The sequence below is a fragment of the Podarcis tiliguerta genome, assembly GCF_965153285.1.
Source record: "Podarcis tiliguerta genome assembly, chromosome: 2".
NCBI classification, from domain to species: Eukaryota; Metazoa; Chordata; class Lepidosauria; order Squamata; family Lacertidae; genus Podarcis; species Podarcis tiliguerta.
In genome coordinates this window covers 6,338,119-6,358,655 of record NC_139535.1, presented here as the reverse complement: position 1 = coordinate 6,358,655, position 20,537 = coordinate 6,338,119, and the positions used below count along the sequence as shown (strand labels likewise).

The 20,537-nt window shown below is 49.3% G+C and overlaps 1 pseudogene across 1 annotated transcript; it reads right to left on the bottom strand.

Annotated features, from left to right (window-relative positions):
- Positions 1-1,296: 1,296 nt before the first annotated feature.
- On the bottom strand, positions 1,297-16,342 carry LOC310672801 (zinc finger protein RFP-like; annotated as a pseudogene). Its single transcript, XR_014515465.1, has 7 exons — positions 15,810-16,342; positions 14,642-14,737; positions 6,982-7,004; positions 6,056-6,174; positions 5,628-5,660; positions 3,834-3,863; positions 1,297-2,034 (listed from the first exon to the last, which is right to left on the bottom strand). The product of XR_014515465.1 is annotated as a zinc finger protein RFP-like (transcript).
- Positions 16,343-20,537: the final 4,195 nt, after the last annotated feature.

The following is a 20,537-nucleotide window of genomic DNA, read 5'->3' as shown; positions in this document are numbered from 1 at the left end:
ATAGGATTCAGAATGCATCAGTCTGATTGGTCCTAGAACAATGCAGCAGTCTGATTGGTTGGCAGGAAACACCCAATCATGCTCCAGAGATAAGTGAATCCACAACCTGATTGGCTTACAGTAGAATTCCAGAATTAGCCAATCATGTGCAGCCCATTGTGTAAATAATGTATATAAAGCAGATACTTTGAGGGGACTTTCATTCATTCCTCCTCACCACTATGAGCTGAATAAAGAGCATGAAATCACTTTGCGACTCTGAGTATATTTCACACAGGGAAACTTACGATGACACACAAACATCACCAACATCATATAGGGGGTGGAGCAAGGGGAGGTGGCCCTCAGGCAGGTGGGGGGGGAGGTGTCTTTATTTTGACATGTGCCACCACCCCATGGGAAATGCAGGAAAAGGAGATCAGGCTGCACAGGTCAGTAGTCAGTGGCCCTGATAGTGGAGCCAGAGAAAGTCCTACCAGATCTTTGAGAGAGGTCAATTCCACCGGCATTTGTTGTTCTAGCTCTTAGTATCCCAGGAAGGAAATCAGATGCAGCTGGTGCTGAAAAGACGCTCCTTGGGGGAGCATTGTGCATTTGGGGTGGGGCTGAGGAACACGGGGAAGGTGTCCTGCGAAATGTATGGGGCAGCACAGCCCATGGGTTAGGGTATGCGAAATGTATGGGCAGCACAGCCCATGGGGCCCCCTCCGGAAGCTGCCGGACTGCAGCTCCCATCCTCTCTGACCCCTGGCCATGCTGGATGGGTCAGAGGGCAGTTGGAGTCCAGCATTATTCAGAGGACACCCCATTTGATGCCCCTGATAGACAGAATCCAGCCTGTAAACACGGAACATTAATGCATCAACCCTAAACACATAGAACTGGGCCGAAGCCCCACTCTATGCAATGAGGTTTATTTCTGGCAACGTGTGGAGATGGGGAGGCTGTATTTGCAGAGGGCATTTGAAGCTGACACCCTGTTCAATTTCTTTTTTATTTTCTTCCCATCTGAGGTCTCCAGAGTAAGGGGCTATCCTGCCTGATGTGGGGGAAGGGGTTCATTTAGTCCTCTATTAATCCAATAATGCATGCATTTTCACAGCTGCATAAGGTCTTGTGGGGAGAGGGAGGTTTCCTAGAATTGCAGAGTTGCGAGGGATCCTGAGGGTCATCTAGTCCCACCCCCTGCAGTGCAGGAAACCTTTGCCGAACGTGGGGCTCCAACCCACAACCCTGGGATTAAGAGTCTCGTGCTCTGCCAAATCAGACATCTCCAAAGGAAAACAGGACTGAAGGTGAGGAAAAGATGATTTATTGGGACTGTTAAAAGTGTGACTGTCTCTTTAAGAAGAAGTAAGCTGCAGAGGGAATTCTGGGGAAAGGAAGGAAAATGAATCTTCTCAAAGGGCCCTTGAAAAACTGCCCAAGGTTCTCCTGGTGGGTAAATGTTTTTTATGTCAGTCACTCTGGTCTGGAGAGAAACTCTTTATGGGCCTGAGAGGCAGATTTAGTCTCCTCAGGAGATACTTAAGTGGGTTTCAAAGTCATCCAGATAAAAGAAAGGGAGGAGGGTCTCTCCCGAGAAAGAGGCTCCTGAGAACGTGTAGAGTTCGGCTCCTGAGTCAGCGTCAGAAAAAGACACACGTCCCCCTTCATAGTCCAGAGTCACCCGGATCCTCCTGGGATCCTCACTCAGGGACAGAGGAGAGTCATCAGGGGAGGTGCAGGCCCAGTACCCCCCTCCCCACTTCCCCACAGCCCAGACCCCTCTCTCAGGACTGAAGTCGAAAAAGCCCTTTCGCCTCACAGACTTCCTGGCGACCCCCACATCCCACCATTCCCCACTTCCCACATCGACTTCCCAGAAATGTCTGCCTGCTGTGAATCCCTCACGTCCCAACACACAAATCTCGTGGCTAAATCTCTCAGGATTATCAGGCAGGGCTTGAGGTTTGTCTCCCCATCTCAGGCTTTTCCGATCCTTGGACAGGATGAGCCTGGGATGGGCTGTGTCTGGATCCAGAGTGACATTTGCTGTTGGGGAGAAGATGAGGGGAAGAGAAAATTAGGCAGAGTCAGCAGAGAGAGAGAGATGGACATCCTGATAAATAAATAAAAAACCCAGATTCCCTTTCAGATCAAGGGGATTTCTTTGCATCGCATGCAAGACTGAGACTCCTCCTTGCAGACTCTCATCAGAATAAATAACTTCCTTGTTGATTTTTAGCTCAGTTTCCTTCACTTTCTTATATTCAATGTCCATTCTGACTGCCCTCCTCTCAACCCAGGCATTTTCTAAGGGGAAAAACCACCCAGGAAACCTTTTACTCAGCTCTTCTGTGCTATCTAAGAGGAAAGAGAGGAGAATTGGAGGAGGCAGGAGAGCAGAGAAGCTGCTTTCCTCTGAAAATCTCTGTGGGAATTGGCCTTTGGGGACCTCTGGGTTGGGCTGGGGGGGGGAGAGGACCCCCAGCAGTAATAGTAGTAGTAGTAGTTCTAGTAATGATAATAAATAATAATAATAATAATAATAATAATAATCACATTTGCCTACTGCCCTTCATCTATAGGTCTCAGGGTGGTCCACAGCATAAAAATACAACACAAAACCACATATAGCCTGCCTCTCACTTTTGCGGGAGTTATGTTCTGGGCCCTTGTGCACAAAAGTCAAAATCTGCATTAAGTGGGGAGCCTGTTTATTCCTGCTCTCCATCTCTCTCACCCACTTGGTCTCTCCTTCCTCCCCACCATCTTGGAAGTTTAGGCCTTGCCGCCAGGGAAGAGGAGGCAGGTGGCAGGGCAATTTTACCAAGGACTGCTTATTCCATGCTTCTCTTTGGGATTTAATATATACCTTAAGACTAGTTCCCTGAGAGAAGGGGGGAATAACTATTTTGAAGAGCAAGAAAGAGGACACATTGGCCAACTTTGACTTTTAACCATGGATCGCTATGACGACTCTCATTTGAAATACCCCTACTATATGTAGGCTATAGAAGCTGTGATATATTGCTAGTAGCAATGCTCTTAACTTCCAACAACAAAATAATAATAATAATAATAATAAATAATAAATAATAATAATAATAATAATAATAATAATAATAATAATAATAATAATAAATACATATAGCTCCCTCGCTTGCCACATGAAGGTTTTTGGGCACATGTTCACATCTTGGTGAACATAAGTGTACACAGAACAATTTATTAAACTGTTAAACATGTACATATGGACTCTCCTTAAGGGCAGAGTGATGTTAACTCTTGCCCTCTCGGACTCCTTCTCCAAGATCTTGTAGCTGAGCCAGAGTCCTTTTAGTTCAGCCACAAGAGAAAGGATTTTGCTAGATTAAGATGCGGCTCTGTTGTGATTCTCTGCTGCAGACTAGCTAAGCAAGGTGCCTTAGATCTGAGTCTAATACACTAGAAAAAAATCCATGCGTTCATGTAAACCAAAAAACCAAACAAAAAAACTTGGGACATTATGCCAAATTTTAAAAATCCGCCTGACAGAAATTTTAATCATGAAAATAGAAGATGTGGCAGGAAAAAGAGGACATATGGCAACCAGCCTGAAAAAGGTCACATGATGGAAAAGCAACCCAACTCTCTCTAGCCAGGAGTAAAGCTCTTCCCCCCTCCGCCTGATCCTTCTGGGAAGTTTCTCTCCCCCCTTCAAGTCCACCCTCTCTGCCTTTGTGGTACAAACAGCAGGGCTAAAGTCAAGCGGGGGATGGTTCTCAACTGTACAGAACAGACTCTTGATCCTTCATGAAACACTAGTCCACCCCCCCCTCCTGTGAACTGGGGTCTCATGTGAAACTTACCTCTGTGGAGATTTCTGAAAGCCTGGACATCTGAAGAAGCAAAAAGATAGGCTTAATGAGCTACACTGCAATAGCTCAAAGAAAATCTTTTTACAAAACTTCACCATAATGTAGCACCTGTTGTTTCTTTATATCAAGCAAAAGATGAAATCATAGAACAAAGAATTAGAATCATAGAGTTGGAAGAGACCACAAGGGCCATCGAGTCCAACCCCCTGCCAAGCAGGAAACACCATCAGAGCACTCCTGACATATGGTTGTCAAGCCTCTGCTTAAAGACCTCCAAAGAAGGAGACTCCACCACACTCCTTGGCAGCAAATTCCACTGTCGAACAGCTCTTACTGTCAGGAAGTTCTTCCTAATGTTTAGGTGGAATCTTCTTTCTTGTAGTTTGGATCCATTGCTCCGTGTCCGCTTCTCTGGAGCAGCAGAAAACAACCTTTCTCCCTCCTCTTTGTGACATCCTTTTATATATTTGAACATGGCTATCATATCCCCCCTTAACCTCCTCTTCTCCAGGCTAAACATGCCCAGCTCCCTTAGCCGTTCCTCATAAGGCATCGTTTCCAGGCCTTTGACCATTTTGGTTGCCCTCCTCTGGACACGTTCCAGTTTGTCAGTGTCCTTCTTGAACTGTGGTGCCCAGAACTGGACACAGTACTCCAGGTGAGGTCTGACCAGAGCAGAATACAGTGGCACTATAACTTCCCTTGATCTAGATGCTATACTCCTATTGATGCAGCCCAGAATTGCATTGGTCAATTGCAAAGACAACAACTGTAGGCCTAAGGAATTAAAACAACTAACGTGTTTAGCTGTGACTCCTGCATTGCAGAAGACTGGACTAGAAGATCCTTGGGATCCTTTCAAACTTTACTATTCCATGATTCCATGGGGGAATCAGAAGTGGTAAACCATACTAGAAAATGGCAGAATGCCATCATTCAAAATCCACAAATGAAATGGGGATCTGTACTGGAGGGCTGGAGGAAGGTTAACATCTGCGCCAAGTGAACTGGTGGGAAAAAGCTGAACTGGAATTTCCAAGCATGCTGACAAACCAGATTGCAGAGGAAGAAGCTGTTGAGCTTTACCCTGTAATTCAAAGGGTCTTGTGCAATGGGGAGTCCTCCCTCATGGAATGGGGCTCATCTCATAAGAACTGTGGGAAGTCCTAGGAGATGGGGATGGCTGAAGCATGAGAAATGGCCTTGGTTCTGCTGCTGGGAGACCAGCCTGGGCAGGAGGTGGAGGAGGGACTGGGTGCTTGCGGGTGCCCTTCTTAACACACCTCACGAGGGGGAAATCCAAGCAAATCTCAAGAACCCTCAAAAGAACCTCTCCAGATTGTGTGGAGGGAAAACAAAATGCAAGAGAGGTTCCATATGAATCAGAACATTGTACTGGTCGAGCACGATTCTCCTTAAGGGCATTTTTAAGATATAGTAAGCCTCTGAGGCTTTCCCCCACAATCAAGCAGTATATAAATTTTAAGAAATAAAGCAAAATCTATAAAATTGAGGGTGAAACCAGGATACTAGTCTATAGGCAGGAATGGAACTCAGACTGGTGTGCAGGTTGTTTGCAGGGACAAGCTCTGCCCCCAATCCAAGTCTTCAAACCCCTCCCAGTTCATTCATGGGACAGACAAGGAACCCAAACCCCCTAGAGGACTGTTTCCCAGAGTGACGCCATTGATGGGGGTCCCAAAGTCCGCAGAACAGACATTTCAACACCCATGAAATATCCGTCCCCATCCCTCCTGTAAAATTGTTCCTCCCCTGGAAATTTACCTTTCTGAGTCTGTTTTCTGTATAACACAGCATCTGAGGAAGCAAAAAGATATAAAGTGTAAGGGCAACACTCTTCCACCTGAGATAAATCTCCATACAAAAGTAACACTTCATAATGCAGCATCCTTGAATTGACTCCATTCAGAGCAGGAGAACCTCCAAAAGGACAACCCCAGATTGTGTAGACGGGTAACCAAAAGGAAAAGGAGGTTCCGTATAATTGAAAACAGATACACTCTGGTTCAGGCTTTCTTTACAGGATACAGTGTCACATGGGCCATTCTGGGGGACAGGAAATGAAGGCTGGAGCACCAAGAAGGAAGGTATCCTGGGGTTACTCAATTCCATGCAGTAAGAGCCTGGCATCTTCAGTTCTGAAGAAATAATAGAATTCCCACTGTGAAATCCTGGCAGCCAATTTTAATTACCTTTCCATTGTTTCATTGCATCCTCCACAAGGTGATTTACATCGCAGGATTCCAAGATCCTGTTCCTCAGTTCTGGAGGGAACGGCAGTGGCTTCTCTGGACTCTCTCTTTTCTCATATCTGGTGAAAAGAAAAACAATGTCAGCCCATTCAAACCCGCAATTTCTGTTAAAGGAAAAGAAAGGAAGTGAGAGGAGGAAGAAGGAAGAAGCCTAGAGGGACAGGCAGGCGCGGAGGGGGGAGTTTCTTCCTCACTACGGACTCCTCAGCCAGACCCCCAAGGGCCAAAACAGCAACCCCAGGCCTCTGGGTCTCCCCACTGGTGTCAATTCAAAGAAGCAGCAGAATCATATGGTATCAAGGGGCAGGAATTGTCTGAGGGTGGTGACAGCACAGCACACATTTCCTTTCCCTAGATGTCCCCAGAGAAGGGGTGAGGAAGAAAAAGAGATGCACTTTTGCTGGGAAACAAGAAATGATCCTTAAAACCTCTCCTCTGCACCTGAGAGACACCTTGAATTGAAATACTGCAGTCAGAATAAGTTCAAGAAAATAGCCAATTCCTGCTCCTTAGTGAGAAATTGCCCCCTCCCAAGGGGCTCTATGGGGCAGGAGTTTGCTTGGGACAGGGTGGGGTGGCCGGCAGAGTGTTTGCTGCAGAGTGACTGAACTGGTCAGTCTAGAAGGAAACAACCAAGGCAGACACGTCCAACTCCCAAGAGACTGAGCTCTACTCACAGTATAAAAAGACCAACTGTGCTCTACCCATTGTCAAGTTCCAAAGAGGGGGTCCTGTTTTACCTGTGAGATGCCTCAGGGAGTGAGTCCTACGGTCTCCCCCCTGCAGCCCCTGGAGGGCCATGTCTGAGGTTCTTGCATCCCGGCCTCATGGAGGGATGCTAATGGAAATGAGCCAGATCCACTTACCTCTGCAAGGTGCTTCTCACATCCTAGAGGGGAAAAGAGAAGGGAATTCACTGCACACCACAGGCCACACTAGGAAGACCCCCTCAGACCCTGCCCCTCGGATGTCAGTCTGCCTGGCACATGGCAAGGTTGTGGGCAGGGATGGTGGAATCAGCCAGTTTGGGTTTCTCACAGCTTTGATTTTTCCAATCTGAAATTATGAATTTTTCCGATATCAAGTTTTCCACATTTCCACATCAGTTTGCAAATATTGTTGAAAATCCTTATGAAAATCCACCAGCACTTAACGGAATCTCATGTTTATGGATTCAGTAGAAGATTCCACTCCATCTCATGTCTTAGATTATAATTTATTAACTTTAATCCTCTTTGCATTGTGCAATTCAGACGTAAGTAAGCCTACAGGATATTCCTACCAGGGAACTGTCCCAAATTGTCTTCTACAGAAGCCCCCAAATTTCAAACTCTACTTTCCAACTGGAAATTTAAAAAGCACCTGCAGCATAAAATGCCTCCAAAGGGCTAATAAAACAGCCTCGGACCTGTATACTGAGGAGATTTCACCCCTCTCATATCCAAGAATCTCCTGAGGAGTCTGCAGAGAGGAGGAGGCGTGTTCTGCTCTCTACTTATTCTGCTCCAGCACCACATCAAAGAGTCGGTCAGTGAGTCGGTCAGTTGATGCAGCCCAGAATTGCATTGGCTTTTTTAGCTGCCGCGTCACACTGTTGGCTCATGTCAAGTTTGTGGTCAACCAAGACTCCTAGATCCTTTTCACATGTACTGCTCTCAAGCCAGGTGTCACCCATCTTGTATTTGTGCCTCTCATTTTTTTTGCCCAAGTGCAATACTTTACATTTCTCCCTGTTAAAATTCATCTTGTTTGTTTTGGCCCAGTTCTCTAATCTGTCAAGGTCGTTTTGAAGTGTGATCCTGTCTTCTGGGGTGTTAGCCACCCCTCCCAGTTTGGTGTCATCTGCAAATTTGATCAGGATGCCCTTGAGTCCATCATCCAAGTCGTTGATAAAGATGTTGAATAAGACCGGGCCCAAGACAGAACCCTGTGGCACCCCACTAGTCACTCTTCTCCAGGATGAAGAGGAACCATTGATGAGCACCCTTTGGGTCCGGTCAGTCAGCCAGTTACAAATCCACTGAGTGGTAGCATAGTCAAGACCGCATTTTACCAGCTTCTTTACAAGAATATCATGGGGCACCTTGTCAAATGCCTTGCTGAAATCAAGGTAGACTACATCCACTGCGTTCCCTTCATCTACCAGGCTTGTAATTCTGTCAAAAAATGAGATCAGGTTAGTCTGACATGACTTATTTTTCAGAAATCCATGCTGACTATTGGTGATCACAGCATTCCTTTCTAGGTGCTCACAGATTGTTTGCTTAATGATCTGCTCCAGAATCTTCCCTGGTATTGATGTTAGACTGACTGGGCGGTAATTATTTGGGTCCTCTCTTTTCCCCTTTTTGAAAATAGGGACAACATTTGCCCTCCTCCAGTCTGCCGGGACTTCGCCTGTTCTCCAGGAATTCTCAAAGATGACTGCCAGTGGTTCTGAGATCACATCTGCCAGTTCTTTTAATACTCTTGGATGCAGTTCATCTGGCCCTGGAGACTTGAATACATCTAAACTAGCCAAGTATTCTTGTACTATCTCCTTAGTTATTCTGGGCTGTGTTTCCTCTGCTGAATCATTTCCTCCAAATTCTTCAGGTCGGGCATTGTTTTCTTTATCGGAGAAGACTGAGGCAAAGAAGGCATTGAGGAGTTCAGCCCTTTCTGTGTCCCCTGTTTGCATTTCACCATCTTCTCCTCTGAGTGACCCCACTGTTTCTTTGTTCTTCCTTTTGCTACGAACATACCCATAGAAGCCTTTTTTGTTGCTTTTAACCTCTCTAGCAAGCCTGAGTTCATTCTGTGCTTTAGCTTTTCTGACTTTGTGTCTACACGTGCTGGCTATTTGTTTGAATTCCTCTTTGGTGGTTTCCCCCCTTTTCCATTTTTTGTACACATCCTTTTTTAATCTTAACTCAGTTAAAAGTTCCATTCTGGATCCCTCCGGAAGTGTCAACCGGAAGGCCACTGGATTGATCTGTGCCTCGACTTGGTAAGGTCCTAGCTGCTTATGTCCGAGTTTCTTCTTCGCTAACGATCTGGTCGGCACTGCCTGGGTTGCTAACCAAACCCAGTCTCCCACCTGTATGTCTTCCCCAGCCCTTCTGTGCTTGTCAGCCTGCAGTTTGTATGCGTGCTTAGCTAGTTCTAACTGCCTCCGAAGCTGTTCGTGAACTTCCTGCAATTCTGACGCTAAGGCTTCCGCTGCCTGTGGCTCCCCCTCCCCCAGTCTCTCTAATCCCGGGAAGGTTCTGGGATGCCTCCCGTTGTTGGCGAAGAACGGTGTCACCCCCGTGGACACGTGCTTCGTGTTGTTGTAGGCGAACTCAGCGAGCGGCAGGTAGTCCACCCATGTTGCCGGCTGCTGATTTGCATAGCATCTCAGGTACTGCTGCATGACGGCGTTGACTCGCTCCGCTTGTCCGTTGGTCTGCGGGTGTCTTGCCGACGCTAGTTTGATCTTGACGTTCAGGAAACCCATCAGCTTCTGCCAGAAGTTCGAGATGAACTGTCGCCCCCGGTCGGACAGGATAGACCGTGGCAGACCGTGAACCCTGAACACGTGGTCTATGAACAGTTTGGCGGTCTGTTCCGCCGTGGCCACCTTCGCGCACGGAATGAAGTGGGCCATTTTGGTGAACATGTCCACCACCACTAGCACTGCCGTCTTGCCCCCCGAGCTGGGTAAATCCGTGACAAAGTCCAGGGCCACCCTCTCCCACGGTTCGCTCGGTGTCTGCAGCGGTTCGAGCAGTCCCGCCGGTGGTTTGTGCACTGACTTGGCCCTTTGGCAGGTGTCGCACCTCGAGACGTAATCCGCGACTTCCCCCCGCATCTTGGGCCACCAAAAATCTCTGGCTACTAATTCTGCCGTCTTCTCTTTGCCAAAGTGCCCGGCGGTGGGTGCGTCGTGCAACTGCTGCAGTACTTTCGCGCGGAGGTCGTCTCCCGGTACGTAGAGGGCCCCTCTGCGGATGAGCAATCCGTCGCGTATCTGGAACTCGTCGTCCTTCGCCGTGGCCTTGTGCACCTCCTCCATCTTGGCTTGTGCGAAGGGGTCCTCCTGCAGCGCTCGACGGACAGCATCCAGGTCCACGGTTGCTGAAGCGCACGCCCACGCTTTCGGTGCGAAAATGTGCTTGGCCGCTGCTGGTGCCGCCTCTTCGAGGTATTGCGGCTTTCTGGACAGTGCATCTGCCATGATGTTGTTGTCGCCTGGGATGTACTCTATCCTGAAGTCGAAATCCGCAAAGAACTCCGCCCATCGTATGTGCCGCTGGTTCAGGAACCTTGCCGTATGCCAGTACTCCAGGTTCTTATGGTCCGTGCGAACCTGCACTGTGTGTTTGGCTCCGATGAGGAAGTGCCGCCACGCCTTGAATGCTGCATGAATGGCTAGCAACTCCCTGTCCCAGATGGTGTAGTTCTGCTCTGACTTGCTGAGCTTTCGAGAGTAGAAGGCACACGGTCTCCAGTCCCCATGCGGGTCTTGCTGCAACAGTACTGCTCCCACGGCTCTGTCCGAGGCGTCCGTTTCAACTCTCATCGGTCTGCTGGGATTCACATGCAGTAGCTGCTCTTCGGACGAGAAGAGACGCTTGAGGTTCTGAAAGGACTGCTCCGCTTGCTCCGTCCAGATGAACTTTTTCTTCTTGGAGCTGAGCGTGTCGGTAATGGCCGCTGTTTGCATCGCGAACCCCTTGATGAACTTGCGGTAAAAGTTGGCGAAACCCACAAACCGCTGGACCTCCTTCCGATTGCGCGGGCTCTTCCAGTCCAACACTGCGCGAACCTTGGCGCTGTCCATGGCGAGCCCCTTGTCCGACAACTTGTAGCCCAGGAAATCTACCTCATTCCTGTCGAACTGGCACTTCTCCAGCTTGGCGTACAGCCTATGCTCCTGCAGTCTCTGCAGAACTTCCTTGACGTCTACCTCGTGGGTCTCCTCTGATTCTGAGAATATCAGGATGTTGTCCAAGAAGCAGACGCATTTCTTGTAGAGGAGACCCGCCAGTACGTGATGCATGAAGGCTTGAAAACAGTGGGAGCCATTTTGTAATCCAAAGGGCATAACTCTGTATTCATAGGTGCCCAGGGGCGTGAACATGGCAGTCTTCCACTCGTCGCCCTCCCGTATGCGAATCAGGTTGTACGCCCCTCGCAGATCCAACTTTGTGAAAACGCGTCCTTTCCTCACCGTGGCGAGCAGGTCGTCTATTTTGGGCATTGGAAAGGCCGTGGGCTTGGTCTTGGAATTTAAGATCCTGAAGTCCACCACAAGTCTTTTTTGGGGCGTGTCCTTCTTCTTCACAAAGAATACAGGACTGCCCCCCACTGCCTTCGACTCCCGGATGAAACCGCGCTTCAAGTTGAGGTCTATGAACTCCCTGAGTTCCTGCAGCTCGTCTTCAGACATGGAATACAGTTTCCCGGTTGGCAGCGTCGCCCCTGGCAGGAGGTCAATCTTGCAGTCATAGGGCCTGTGGGGAGGCAGCTTGTCCGCTTCTTTCTCACAGAAAACCTCCAAAAACGCTGCGTACTTGCGCGGCACTGCTTGCAGCGTGCCTAATTGTAGCTGCGGGTCATCCTCTTCCCCTTCCGGGCTAGGCAGAATGCAATGTTCCGCACAGTAGCAGGAGCCGAAGGTCAGTTGGCGCTGGTACCACGCCAATGCTGGGCTGTGCCTGTGCAGCCAACTCATGCCCAATACTACAGGCGTGTCTGACAGGTGGGTGACATTGAAGCTGATGACTTCTCGGTGATTCCCAATTTGCATCACCATCGGAGGCGTTTGCTGCACCACCTGCCCCCCCAGCAATTCCCTGCCATCCACCGTGACAACCTTCAGAGGCAGCGTGGCTGGCAGTAGTGCTATGTTGTGCTGTTGAATGAAATCCAGTCCTATGAAGTCTGCGTTACTACCAGAGTCAATGGTAATCGGCACTTCCATAGTGAGTCCATTGGGCAGTTGGAGCGATGCTGTAAGCTGCACCACTGGTTTGGGCGGGAGGGGGTCTGTGGGTTGCAAAATTTCTGGGGATTGCTTCACTGACTTGTCTGGCTGGACCCCAGAGCGTCTTCCTCCAGCCAGACTCTGTCGTTTCCCTGCTGCGGTTCTCTCTGCTGAGTTGCGTCTGTGACTGTTGCAGAGGCTGCAGTGTGCTTATGGAGCCTCTGGGGACACTCTTTCGCCATGTGCTGAGCACTGTCGCAGATGTAGCACTTCCTGTTCCCTCTAGGAGGCTTCGCTTTGACTGCTCCCGGTGTTAGGGCTCTGGTAGCTGACTGAGCCCTGGCGCCTCCAATCTCCATCGGTTCTTCTCCCCCTCCCTGCGAAGGTGTGGATTGCGCACGCGCTGCATCCTTGGGAAAGATGGGCGGTGCTCTCGCTGGCGTACGTCCCCAATGTCCTTCTTCTCTGTTCCATGGACGTTCTTCCAGACGCACCCCAATCTCCAGCGCCCGCTGGACCACTTGCTGAGTGCTCTTTGGTCTCTCCCCCCTTGCAATCTCATCTTTCACATTTGCATTCAAGCCTTCCCAAAAAAGGTCTCTGACTGGAGCAGAATCCTTCTCCCATCCCAGCGCATGGACTAATCCAAAAAAGCGGGAATGGTACTGCCTCACACTGGCTCTGCCTTGTTTGAGCCCATGTATGTCTTTTCTGGCAATATCAATGTCTATCTTTGATAAAAAACACGAATCCATCGCTTTAATGAAATCATCCGCATTTTGGAGCGCCGGATCCTTATCTCTCCACAAATTCCTCAGCCACGCTTTAGCTTCCCCATGCAAATGGGACAAGATAAACCCCACTTTCTCTCGCTCATCTCTAAAGTCTTTTTCCAGCAGATCCAGCGCAAACAGCAGGTCTGCTCGGAAGTTAGGGTACTGCTGTAAACTCCCGTCGAAATGAGATACAAGGCTGCCTCCTCTTCTCCCCAGCCCAATGCCCTCTGATTTGGGTCCCGGTTGCCCCTGTTTAGAAAGCACTTCCAACCTGGCTTGGAGATCCCTGCAGGCGGTACCCATTTCCTCCTCCCTTTTCCTGGATGCAAGTACCTCCGTGTTGAGTTGTGTCACTGCATTTCGCAGGTCTTCTAGTTGCTGTTCTGTAGTCATCTTGCCTGACTTGTGTGAGCTCGCGAAGAACCAATCCTCTCCCCTCGCTGCGTCGACTCACGTTACGAGGTTTTTGGTGCCAAAACTTTTGGGCAGATGGAGCTTACTGTCAAAGCTGGCTCCAGGTCCCAGCTCACAGAGGACCAACGCTAGCCGGTAGTAATGCACAAAAGTCTTTATTGAAGTACAGTTTCCATTTTCAAACCGGAGCGCCCCAGCTCTACGTCTAGGGTTTAGACCGGCGAAGCTCCATCTGAATCTCCGCCCCCTGTACACCAGTTTAAGACTCTAGCCTTACTCCACCTCTTCCGTCTCTCCTTTCTCCTCTGGGTCCTGCTACCCCCCGGGGTCCCTTCCTTCCTGGATTCTTCCGACGCAGACGTAGACCCTCCTGACTCCTCCCTCTCTCTTCGGCGGGCTTTAGGACCTGGCTCCCTATCCGGGCTGCCAACTGCTGCACCCTCCTGTACATTTGAACTTGGCGCGCACGCCCAGCCTTCAACCTTCCTCTCGACCGTTTCCTCGCTCCCAGATGGAGGCGTGGCCAATCCTGCCTCATGTCCTCCAGCTGGCAGCGCGCCGCCTGATCCCGATACCTGGGACTCCTCCCCCCTACTGCACTCTGGTGTGGACGCTGGTCCGGATTTCCAACTGCTGCTCTCTGAGTCCCCCCTGGCCCCTTCTTCCTGGGGTGTCCCCCTAGGCACCCCCCTTGTCCTGACCATGGGAGCCCCTTTCTGTGAATCTTCCGATTCGCTGGAAAGACTCAGAGACCTCGGACCGCTGTCATCGCTGACATTTCCTTCGGACTCCTCCCCCTCGCTCTCCATTTCCTCCCTTTCCTGTGCCTCTGCTCCTGAACCCCTGACAGCACATTTATAATTCAGTTCTTTAGTAATATTTATGGTAAATCAGGATTTGGATTGAATTGCTTCCACCCTTTCAGCTCACAAGTCCTCAGGCTTCTTCTTGACTGCTATTCACATAATAAATGACAAGGGGAACTAAACTCAATTTAGCTGCATTCAAAGGTGAACTTACCTCATTCGCTCTTGCTGAAAAAATAAGGACACCAAAATACAGCTTTAAAATTCTGATATTTTCAGGCTTGACCCAGCCAGGTAATATTCACAAAAAATGTATTTATGAGGGTAAAGTACAGATCAAAATATTTATACAAGGAGGTAGCTACCCTAACATCTGATTCATTTTCAGAACAATAAATTAATAAACAGACTGATATGAAAAATGAGAAATGAGGAGAAGCTGAAACAGGCAGATTTCCCCCTCACTTCTCAGTCCTGACTCGATTCTTCTTCTTCTTCTTCTTTATTGAATTTATATACTGCCCTATACATGGAGGTCTCAAGTGCTTGTTCCCTGTCTAGTAACAACAAAGACACTTACAAGGAGGTCTTTGCTTTCCTTGTCCAGATCTGCTTGATAGGCCAGAATTTCCTCTCTCTCTTTCCTCAGAATCTCCAGGCGGCGACAGATCTCTCCCTAAAGAGAAAAGGGAAAACTCAGCTTTGATTGAGACACACAGAGAGATGAAAATCATAATGGCCTTGCTAGAATAGCAAAGTAGTTTCCTGGAGGAAATAAAAGTACAGAGGTTTTCATCCTTTTTGGGTCCACGGCTCCATGGGTCAACTACCTTCTATCTTCAGCACCCCTGTGGGGCTCAGGATCCCAGTTAGGTCCCCCCTTGCCTGCAGAGCTGGCAGCCCCTCACCTTTTCTCAAACCCCCTCCCTTGTGGAGCGATCTCTCAGCCTCCTCTCCTCTCCTTGGGAGTCCCAGCCAGACTTCTCACCTTGAGGTCTCAGGGAGAAGTGGGAAGAGGAGGAGGAGGAAGGGCTAAGGCAGGATCCAACCTGGGATGTATCAGTCTAGCATCAAAGAGATAGTGAGGTCAGCCCAAGAGGCGAGAGATGCAGGGAAAGATCAGAGCGTCTCAAAATTTGGGGTGGGAGGAGATCCTCAGGCCCCCCAAACCTCATTGCAGAGGCTCCACAGCACCCCAAGATTAAGCCACCAGTAGGTCCTTCCACTCCCCACTCCCAAATCTGCTTCCAACAGATACTTGGGGGGTGGTATCCTGCAAAATCTGGTCAATTCCTGGCTAACAGTCCCGGTCCCCCCCCCCACGCTGATCCCTTGCTGCTCTCTGTTTTGCAGGGCATTGAGGAGGAATCCTGGTAACCAAAGGAGACATGTACTTACTTGTCTACGTGCCATTTACATTTCTACTGCTCTAAGTACCTACAAAGCAACCTTTCTGGGGGATGTGGACGAGGTTAACCCTTTCTCTCCCTGCCAAGGTCCCAGTTCAAAGCTTTGAAGCTGCTGTGAGTATTTCAAGATCCCCTTGTCCCCCTGGCAGAGAGAAAGACTTCAGCTCCCCCCTCCAGCCCCCCCAGGAGCCCTCAGGCATCCCCTGGGCTGCTTCCAAGGTGATAAACAACGACCAATCAATGCCATGTCTACTTTGGACTTCAGAACTCAAAAGAAAACCTCCCAAGAAGAATCCACAGCTATTTATTTCTCCCCCTCCAGATCCAGGGATCTCCTACCTTGTATTCCTCCAAAGCCTCTTCCAGAGGAATCACCTTGTGATTTTCATGTTCCTTCGATCTGTCGCACACCAGGCAAATGGGGGCTTCGTGGACTTTGCAGAAGAGCTTCAGGGGCTCCTGGTGCTTCTCACAGACTCCTCCTTTCCCTCCTTCCTCCTTTCCCTCTTGAAGGCTGAGATTCTGGGCTATTTCCACCATATTAGCCAGTTGCCTGTTGGAGACGAGGCTCCTTCTCGGGACTCTTTTTCTGCACTGAGGGCAGGAAGCCTCTGCCTCCGATTCCCCCCAGAACAGAACCAAGCAGGATCGGCAGAAGTTGTGCCCACACTCTGGGATGGTCACTGGATCCTTGAAGTAATCCAGGCAGATGGAGCAAGTGGCTTCATCACGGAGACGCTGGATGTGACCCCCCGCAGCAGCCATGGCTCCCTCGCGCTGAAGACCCGAGTTAAGTTTCGCTTCTTCACTTTTCAGCCACTGGGAGTTTCCCTTCCTGAAAATGACTCAGTGATCATGTGATCTTTATTTAAAAAAAACAACATGCCTCCAGGTCTTTGCAGTTGCTGAATGTTTTCTCAAGTAGCAGCGAATGCTTTTGGATTGCTTCCCATGCTTTTGATTACACACAAACACACACGTACCTGGTAAGTTTCATACTGCAACATTTTTCATTCATTGTTATTTTTGAATTGGAGAAAATCTGCCTCTGCCCTAAATGGACAGGAGTTCTGATTTAGCAAGCGGGACTTGATTCCGTGAAGAGAACTCCTAAAAATCTGGTTGCTAGTTCTAACTTTATCCCTTTTTAGCATGCTGGCAAAGAACTTCAGATTGGCACAGACGCTTTCAGCCTTGCCAGCTGGTGCCCTCTGTTTGCTTAGGACTACAGCTCCCATCATCCCTGGCCAGGACATCTCCAGGTATGGTTGAGAAGACCTTGCAGAGCCACTGCCAGTCAGTGGAGGCAGTACTGACCTTGATAGACCAATGGTCTGGCACAGGGGTCTGCAACCTTTAAGACAAAAAGAGTCACTTGGACCTGTTTCCGAAGGAAAAAAACTGGGAGCCTCAAAACTCGTCATTATAAAAACAACTTTTTTGTAACTTTTTAATTATTTCTTTGTTTGACCCCTCAGAATTACTCCTCCTCATAGAAATAAACGTTAAATTAACAAGTTACCTTTTTGTGTGTGTGTGTTCTTCACTCCCCTTCAAAACGGTGACCAGCATACATGCCCCCTTTCAATGCAGTGACCAGCGTACATGCCCCTTATAATGTAGCAGGCGGGAAGGTGACGTCGGGACAGTGCGTGACTAACGGACACACCGCCCCCATGCGACGTCACAGCCAGTACAGCACCCGCCACAGTGGGGAGTGTTGGGGCGCACAATGCGCCTCCTCCCCTCGCTAGTATGCGCCCCGGAGCCGCGGCAAAGGTGTAAAAGAGCCACATGCGGCTCCAGAGCCGCAGGTTGCAGACCCCTGGTCTGGCAGAAGGCCACTTTCATATGGGATGAGACCTTCTGCATGCAGTGCATGTGCTTTGCCACTGGGGACAGAGCCTTTTGCGTGGTGGCACCCGATTTATGGAACTCCTTCCCAAGATATGATTGCGTGGTACTATCTTGGCCATTATTATTAATTGATATTACTTCAAACTGTGTAAACTCTTCCTATATTCCCAATGAAGTGTGGTCCTTTCCAATGGCTGAAAAACCTGGAGGGTTTGAACAGAATGCCGGTTCTGAAGAGCGGTTGCTGGAGACTCTAGAAGGGGAGAGGGCTCTTGTGCTCAGGTCCGGCTTATCTGTTTCCCTCGGGCATTCAATAATTTTTTTTGTTTCACCACCACTTGCAGGTAAAAGGAGAACGATCAAGACTGAGAATTCCCACCCAGGCGAAGCTGTGCCAGAGGAACGCTCCTTCGTTAGCTGAGATTGCAGAGCAAAAGCAGGAGTCCAAAGGACACCAGGGAACAAAGGAATGCAGCAAGTCCCCTTTAGCGAAAACACAACACCGTTTGGGGTGGAAAAGCCCTTCCCCTCAAATCATGGGAGGAACGACCAGCACAGTTTGGGTCGGGGTACGCTAAATGCTGAAGGTCCTTACGAATGTCCTGTGTGTGGGGAGAGCTTCCAGCGAGGATCCGCCCTGGCTGAGCACCAGAGGATGCACATGGGAGAGGAAGCGCATGAATAGTCTGAGGGCGAGAAGCCCTTTCCCCAGCGAGAGATGTGGGTGAGCTATCACTCATGGAAGAGAAGCCGCACAAGTGCTCCCACTGGGGGAAAGCTTCAGCCAGAGGACCAGTTTGGTGAGTCACCTGCAAATCCACACGGGAGGGAGGCCTCACGAATTTCCAGACTGCGGGAAAAGCTTTTCCCGGAGAGATACGTTACTCAAACACCGGAGAACCCACACAGGGGGGAAGCCGGACGAGTGCCATGATTGTGGGAGAAACTTCAACCACCCGTGCAACTTAATTGAACATCGGAAGACACACACAGGGGAGAAACCCCACCGAGTGTGGGGGAAGTTTCCGTCATCCTTGTAGGTTGATTGACCATCAGAACATCCACACCGGAGAGAAGCCTCACAAATGCCCTGAGAGCAGGAAAAACTTTCCTCCGTGAGATACGCTGATCAAACACCAAAGGACCCACGCGGAGGTGAAACCTTATGAATGCGCCGAGTGCGGAAAAAGCTTCATTAAGAAGAAGGGATTAATTGGACACCAGATAATTCATTTAGGGAATACGTCCAGCTAATATTCTTGAAAAGTGCCACATTCCACAGAAAAAAAGAGGGAGAAATGTTGGTTACAACCTGATTTGCAGTGGAGAACACACACCATATCTAGGTCACAAGACATAGGCAGATGGCCAGTTGTTGTTGTTAATTCAAGAAAGTTCTCTGTTGAGGCTTTCTGCCCCAGGAGGGGACAAACAAAACTGCCCACCCCCTGCTCTGGTCCCCATGATGGAGGCAGGGAGACAGAGACACATTATATCCACGTTGCAGATTCTCATAGCACTAGAAGTCGTGGCCCCCAAACAAAGCTGATTGTTGGGAGATGCAGGACAGAAAAAAGCATTTCGTTGTGGAGCGTGTAAATGAACCATGGAACTCACTGCCACTGGAGGCAGAGATGGCAACCAACTTAAAATCATGGAGTTGCATAGTTGAAGGGTACAACAAGGGTCACCTAGTCCAGATCTCTGCAATGCAGGAATCTTTTGCCCAACGTGGTGCTCAAGCCAGTGACCCTTAGATTAAGACTATCATTCTCCACCCATTGAGCTGGGGACAAGACAAGGGGACAAATTCATGGAGCACTAGGCTGTGAAGCACAATGGCTCTGCTCTGCCTCCACAGTCCAGAGGCAGAAGACTTCTAAATCTCAGTGCTGGAAACTGCAGGGGGGGGGGGAGGAGGCTGGTTTTGCTCTCTGGTTCTGCTTGCAGGTGTCCCACAGGCATCTTGGTGGCCCCTCTTGGGCGCTGGACCAAATGGGCCACTTTTGTGTCCTTCCTGGGGTTGAGTGGAGGCTCACAGGGAAACTTACGATGACACACAAACATCGCCAACATCATATAGGGGGTGGAGCAAGGGGAGGTGGCCCTCAGGCAGGTGGGGGGGAGGTGTCTTTATTTTGACATGTGCCACTACCCCTTGGGAAATGCAGGAAAAGGAGATCAGGCTGCACAGGGCAGTAGTCAGTGGCCCTGATCGTGGAGCCAGAGAAAGTCCGGCCAGATCTTTGAGAGAGGTCAATTCCACCGGCATTTGTTGTTCTAGCTCTTAGTATCCCAGGAGAGAAATCAGATGCAGCTGGTGCTGAAAAGACGCTCCTTGGGGGAGCATTGTGCATTTGGGGTGGGGCTGAGGAACACAAGGAAGGTGTCCTGCGAAATGTATTGGGCAGCACAGCCCATGGGGCCCCCTCCGGAAGCTCCCATCCTCTCTGACCCCTGGCCATGCTGGATGGGTCAGAGGGGAGCTGGAGTCCAGCATTATCCAGAGGACACCCCATTTGATGCCCCCAATAGACAGAATCCAGCCTGTAAACACGGAACGTTAATGCATCAACCCGAAACACATATAACTGGGCCGAAGCCCCACTCAATACAGTGAAATTTATTTCTGGCAACGTGTGGAGATGGGGAGGCTGCATTTGCAGAGGGCATTTGAAGCTGACGCCCTGTTCAATTTCTTTTTTATTTTCTTCCCATCTGAGGTCTCCAGCTGTCCTGCCTGATGTGGGGGAAGGGGTTCGTTTTTTAGTCCTCTATTAATCCAATTATGCATGCATTTTCACAGCTGCATAAGGTTTTGTGGGGAGAGGAAGGTTTCCTAGAATTGCAGAGTTGCGAGGGATCCTGAGGGTCATCTAGTCCCACCCCCTGCAATGCAGGAAACCTTTGCCGAACGTGGGGCTCCAACCCACAACCCTGGGATTAAGAGTCTCATGCTCTGCCAAATTAGATATCTCCCCCCCCCAAAAAAAAGCCAAGAATAAAATTTAAAATACTAACCGATGCAAAGGAAAGAGGAGGCTTTGCCCTGCCAGACTTAAAACTTTATTATGAATCAGCAACTTTCTCCTGGTTGAAAGAATGGTTGCTTCTTGAAAACACAGACATCTTGGATTTAGAAGGATTTAACGTTTTTGGTTGGCATGCATATTTATGTTATGAAAAGGTTAAAGTGCATAGAATGTTTAA